The sequence below is a fragment of the Saccostrea cucullata genome, unplaced genomic scaffold, assembly GCF_032062105.1.
Source record: "Saccostrea cucullata isolate Sc308-1 unplaced genomic scaffold, CSIRO_AGI_Scuc_v1 ctg12636, whole genome shotgun sequence".
In the NCBI taxonomy this organism is placed as follows: Eukaryota; Metazoa; Mollusca; class Bivalvia; order Ostreida; family Ostreidae; genus Saccostrea; species Saccostrea cuccullata.
Genome location: NW_026921447.1, coordinates 5,316 through 12,044, shown reverse-complemented (window position 1 = coordinate 12,044; position 6,729 = coordinate 5,316). Strand labels below are relative to the sequence as shown.

The 6,729-nt window shown below is 30.1% G+C and overlaps 1 long non-coding RNA gene across 2 annotated transcripts; it reads left to right on the top strand.

Annotated features, from left to right (window-relative positions):
- Positions 1–2,088: 2,088 nt before the first annotated feature.
- On the top strand, positions 2,089–5,590 carry LOC134259989 (uncharacterized). Of its 2 annotated transcripts, XR_009990440.1 has the most exons (7): positions 2,089–2,318; positions 2,659–2,725; positions 3,020–3,072; positions 3,281–3,393; positions 3,830–3,913; positions 4,366–4,460; positions 4,814–5,590. It is a non-coding gene; the product is annotated as an uncharacterized LOC134259989 (long non-coding RNA). The 2 variants fall into 2 exon arrangements; XR_009990439.1 differs by lacking the exon at positions 2,089–2,318 and having other exon boundaries at positions 2,518–2,725.
- Positions 5,591–6,729: the final 1,139 nt, after the last annotated feature.

Genomic DNA, 6,729 nt, shown 5'->3' with positions numbered 1-6,729 from the left:
CAACCACTATTGAAATATTTATTTCAATAGTGGTTGAGAGTGCATTTCAATACCAAACATAGGTTGCAACCACTGTTGAATTAATGTTTACTTTTGAAAGAAATATTTTAATAGTGATTAACATAGAGATTTCAAACGTGATTGAAATATTGATTTCAAAAGTAATTGAAATATTGATTTCAATAGTGCTTTAAAGAATGATTCCAATAGATATTAAAATAATAAATAGTTGCTGACATTGATTTCAATACCAAAACGACATTGCAAGCTCTATAGAAGTATCGCAAATATAAAAACAAATATAAAAATGAATTACATAATCTGTTTTCTAACACAATATGCTAATTTATTGAGTTTAAAATATGATAACTAAATTAATACACAGACACTACATGTATTTATTATACTGACTGACCTATAATTCAAACATGTATGCAAATGTTATATAAGCAAGCTCCTGCTGAATCTGGCCGAATCGGCGAAAACCAACAGACAATTGCAATAAATTATTATATGCAATTTTGAAATAATTTATTATATAAAGTTCATTTTGGTCATTTATATTGAAAGGAAAGAATCATACATACATGTAAAAACATGTAGATGTAGAAATTAGAATATCTAGACTACACTGAAATGAAGGAAGAAGACTGATAATTTTGTGTACAAACTTTCTGATGAAAATATGGATATTTTTAATAAAAAGAATTTAGAATAGAACTAAATTGTCGCTTATATTCATGAGATTACATACACTACAAAAACGGATATTAAAGCCAACTTCTATTCGTCAAGACATTAAATAGCAAAATTTCTGGGTAAGTTAGTATTCATTTAGTTTTATTAAAATGATAGGCGTGATTCAAATGTGGTGGTATGGTGTTTTGAAACGTATTTTCAACTTTTTTTTTAAATAATCATTCAAAAGTAGTCGTAATTTAAATAGTAAACACAATAAATGAATTAAAAATGCTGGAGAATATAAAGAACCATGAATCCTTGTATTTTTCAATAGTTAAGTTATTTCAATAAGTCTTGCCATGTGGTTTAATCAATAATCAGCAACTATCAAAATAATTATCTAAATCACCTTTGAAAGTTTTATTTCAATATTATTGAAAACTTTATTTCAAATGTGAATATTTTTTCAATAGTGGTTGTAACCTATGTTTGGTATTGAATTGAACTCTCATCAACTATTGAACTAATTTCAATAGTGGTCGTATTTCGATAATGGTTGCATACTATTTATGTTATTGAAATGCACTCTCAACCACTATTGAAATAATTATTTCAATAATGGTCGTATTTCAATAGTGGTTGCAACAGCCCCATCGGACCCCTATTCCCATTTTAAAACCCTGAGGATATGGATCACACTTCCCTACAAGTAGGATTTGTTGCCATTTTTATTTATATCTTTATCCATAATTGACAATGTTCGAACCCAACATTCCAATATAGCATACTTCCATGTATATTCAATTAGTATGCATTTCAACCGTTCATGTAATTAACCATTTTTAACCTCCTGAGCCCTCCATCTTATTCATATTCATACATGACACAGAAACAATAGGTTATGTTGCACTCTGACACCACTTTGATTTTATTCATTAACCACTGCATGAAAAGTCGAGTTTAATATAATTTAATAAATTCGTTTACTCCAGTAAATTTCTTGTATTGAATTTAATTTATGTATAACGGTACATTTTACATGAGATATATTGTGATATAATTAAATACAGTTTTCAAATAAGTATAATCATATTTAATGCAAAATACGTCGAGAATAATATAGTTTAATTGAGATAATTATACGTCCCGTTTAAGAATATCGACATGTAAAAGTAAATATGCTTATACTTAAAGTTTAAGTACATTTTTGGTATTTTGAATATGTCATAAATAATTCTTTATACCTAATGTAAACTTATGTTGTAACATTTTTGAAAAAAAATATTTAGGCACCCTATTCATTTTAATTTATTTATTTCTCATTTTTATTTATTTAACCCTTATGTAGATTTTTCAAAACTGTGGAATATAACATAGTTTTTTCTCTATCGACTACAACTGTAGTACAATTACATCGGGATCGAAGTCGGGCTCGAAAAGCAATTTATTTAAAAACAACACACCGCGCCGAAATTCAATTTTTTGGAGAGTTCCACGCAGCCATGTTGAATTTTGATCATGATGTTGTACGGGAGGAAGGGGCGAAAGAGAGTTACTCGAAAAGGAGAAGCATGATAAACTTTGGATGGAATTTATGTTTTAATAGAAGATGAAGACATTTACGACCCTGTTTAGCGGTAGGAACAATGTACAAAATTTTATCATGTGTCCTTGAATGAATAATTGCCTCTGCTACTGATAATGTTACTGTTCCTTAGTCTGGGCTGTACACATAAAATGCCTGGCAGTAAAAACGTTTGGGCAAGCGCTTTTTACATTTTGTAATAATTATTTAACACTTAGGCCTAACCATCTTACTTAAAGATGGATTTTGGGATTGGTTTCAGAATTTTTGTCACTAAAGTGTTCCTCTGTTCAGCATTTACAGAGAGTGTTGTACAATGTAATAAATTATTTATTTATTTCTTAATGCCTACTCAAGAATATATTGAGCACTTATTTTGATTATTTAAATAGTTGCAGTGTGGACTGTGCCTGAGACGATTCCCCATAACGCCGGCTATGTAGACAGCTTGTGAAAATGGTGAGAACCATACCGCTCAAATTTTCTATTATCACAAATAAACAAACAATGTTTTATTAACTTGTATCTTTATGCATAAGAGTATAAAAAATATTGCAACAACTTGAAATGCTATATACCAAGTAGACAATACGAGGTTTATCTTCTTATTTTCCTTATCTTAAAAATACAATAGCAATGGATTTTGAGCTATGCATAATTTTTTTACGTTAAATACGTACGTAAGCATGAATTATTAAAAATAGCTATCACATTCTATCATGTCTATGATGCACAATTATGCATTATTTACAGGAATCCAAATGCTCACAAGAAATGACAAAAGCAGTACGAAGATTAACACAACGGTAAGATTTCTTACATTTTCTGATAAGATCAATAAAATCACATGAATTGATTTATTTTAGCTCACCTGAGCCATTTTAAGACCCGAGCGAGTTTTCTGTTCTGTGTCTGGTATTCGTCGGTCATCTATAAACTTTTCAAATTTTTACATTCATGAGAATTATTCCTAGTTTGAATAAAAATCCCTGCAAGATACATCTTTTCTTTCAGAAATTGTGCCAGAAAAGTTTGAAGTACTTAGCTATGGGAATGATCAACATTGAACTTGCTGAGGCTCTCTTCCTGAAAGTGACTTGACCAGATATTTGGCTACCCAGTATGAGGTACAAACTAATCATTTGTTGTACAACTTATTGTGTATGAGATTTCCAGCATTTACTGGAAGTTTGCATTTGTCGTCCACTTAAAAAACTTGCTATCTACAGCATAAGTTGTTAATATATTTTACTTTATGTTAAATCACTTGTTCATTATCCCAATAACTTGCATGTTAAATGCTGTAGATGCTAACCTTTGCATTTAAGTTTACTCTTAAATTCCATGTGTTCCGAGTATGTACACCCATTTCATATCATGTTTTGTCGTCTCTAAATTTAATATAATACATATCATAATATGTACTAGATCACAAAGTTTGAAGATTTTATTATTGTATGAATGTTATCTACTTGCTCTATATCAAAAATACATCTGTTTATATATTTTTTCTACGAGATGCCATACCTGCTTTTAATTTTTCATATTTTTTTTTATCCATAGTATCTTTCTGCTACATTAAATAAAATATCGTGGAGGAACACGAAGAAAAGGGCTGCGCACCTCAACATATTCAAGGTCAAGCAGGTAAATACATTGGTGAATTGCTAAAAAAAAAAGATGGCAAAAAGTCACCAGTCCCCAATTTACATGTACTTCCACAAATTCTGCATCTTGCTGCTGTGAAACTATATATATGTGTGTCTTAATATGATAAATGCTGTAAATGCTATTCTTTGCATTTTCCTAAACTTTGTAAATCTTCAAATTCCATGTGCTCGGACTAATGTACCATTATGTATGTTTCATATCATATTTTGTCGTCTATAAATTTGATCTTTACATATAATTATATGTTTTTTATGCAATTCACTTAACTAGATGACAGAGAATTTTTTTCATTGTGTAAAATGTTATCTTCTTGCTGTAGTCATGTTAGTCATAAGTATACCCTGTTTGTATATTTTTTCTCCTTTTTGTATATTCTTTCTATGGAGAGCCACACCTGTTATTAATTTTTCATATTTTGTTTATGACAGCTTTTTACCATATCCATAGTATCTTGCTGCTAAATGAAAGAATTAGTGTGGAGGAGCAGAGAAAAGGGCACCTCAACATGTTCAAGGTCAAGCAGGTAAAATGCTCCAAACAAAAAGATGGTGAAAAAAAATCATTAGACCCAAATTTACACGCTTCGAAATCTGTAGCTCGCTGGCCTGCGAAATCTGTAGCTCGCTGGCCTGAAATTATAGATAATTATCTGTCTTTATTACCCAGATTTGAAAAAATGGCATATCTTTTGTAGTCTTCTGTAAATTTTTAATTAAGCAAAATTGAGCTGTGTTTCCTCTAGGTCAAATGATAATTTTAAAATCAACTCAGATTTTGTTTTTACTATTTAATATATATGCAATTGCATAAATCCAGAAGCACACATATAATATGTATATATAGGCAAATGGGTATTTATTTTTATGTTTATTGTAGAAATTAGGAGCTAGGGGTGCTTCTCCAGAGCTGAAAACTTCTTGGCATGAAGAGAAGAAGAAGCAAGAAAAAGCAGTTTTAAATATTGATTACATTTTCATAGTACAAAAAATGATTCTAAAGATAATACTATCTATGAAATTAGAAGCTGAAGTTGCGTTCTGATGAATGTGAGAATGTCTTCAAAGAACAGGACACCAAAAGTGCCATTCTCAAATCAAAGCACTCTAAAAGGCAGAGCATAAGAAGAACTAGGACAAATAAAGAATCTAAAAGAGTCAAACCTATGGATGTATTAATTGAACAGAGATGGGCTATTAGAGATGAAATATCTGAGTTGCTACTGTTTTGCACAAATTAAATTTTAGATAAGAAAAATATACCTAGTGTTGTATTTTTGACAGTGAAAGTTTTTTCTTATGCTTGATTTCAGATTAAAACTGTTATGTATTTTATTGTTTAAACATTTATTGGTCTGCAATCACATACATTTTAATCTTGATTTATATATCACATATATGTACAAGTCTAACTTGAATAATAAGTGCATGGACATTTTTGTGGAAAAAATAAGACAATCATGATCAAGGGTAGTCTGAAAGAGCTTTGCTGGCAGTAAGTTGCAGATCTTGATACCCAAGTAAGAGAAAGGTGGCGTCTCTGACCGATCCTTTTGCTGTTGCTTGTGGGCGAGTGAGGCTTCTCTGTCAGTGGCTTAGTGAGTCATAGATGTAAAAAATAGAATAGGCAAATGAGGTAGAGACATTTATGAGTAAAAAAGGGTTGAATTGTGATTTTAATGAATATTAAAATTGATATTGCAAGGGTAAATAAATGAGAATTGCAAGAGTAAAATATTAATTTGTTTCCTTCCATTTGAAGTAAGAGAGTTTATGAATTATGAGTTATGGAATTGTAATTAAGGCTAAAAAAATTGTTAAATATACTTTTACATATGTTTATACATGACTTGTATATGTGCATGTTTCAGAGCTCATTTTTGATATTTTAAAGCAAAGTTGAACAATATCACTATTGAAATGTTTTGCATTCCAATGTAACGTTGATTTAATGAGGATATGTTATATTACAATCATCAAGCAATAAACCTAGCAGTTGGAACAGAAATGAGCTACATGTATTGTAAACAAATTTAAGCTGCTATTGTTTTGTGTAATTGTGATACTTTTTCCTTATTTTGAATTGACATAACCAAATGATATAAAGGATTTTTTTGGGTCTTGTATTTTTCACAGTCAACATTAAGCATTTTTCAAGTTGAACTTGGATAATAAGTGCATGGAATCTATTGTTGAAATACTTGGGAAACAATATAAGGGTGGTCTAAAAGAGCTTTGCTGGCAGTAAGTTGCAGATCTTGATACCCAAGCAAGAGAAGGTGGTGTCTCTGACCGATCCTTTTGCTGTTGCTTGTGGGCGAGTGAGGCTTCTCTGTTAGTGGCTTAGTGTGTCTTATTAAAATGTACATGTAAAAAGAATGGACAACTTTTATTGGCAACTTTTACTCTTTTTATGCATAGTATGATATAATTTATTGTGGGAAATTGAAAAGCCATTTACAACCCATGCAGAAGTTTTAATAAGGGCAGTTTCAGTCAGATTTTGCAGTCTTTTGGAGTCCAGAATGCCTACATTTTTTACCTGTTGTTTTTTAATTTATTGCGGATTTGAATTTTACATGCAATACTATTCTTATATTATTTATAATTACTTCAGTATATTACTTACTACTAGTATGTAGAAATTTACTCCATTATAATTGAGCTACAATCATGATTGTAAATTTTTTAATTCTGACTTTTAGGCTTACATTTGAAATATTTTGTACTTTGTTAGAACTCATTGTTTGTACACTATTGAGATAACATCTAATAAAATTGAATGAGAAATGGATT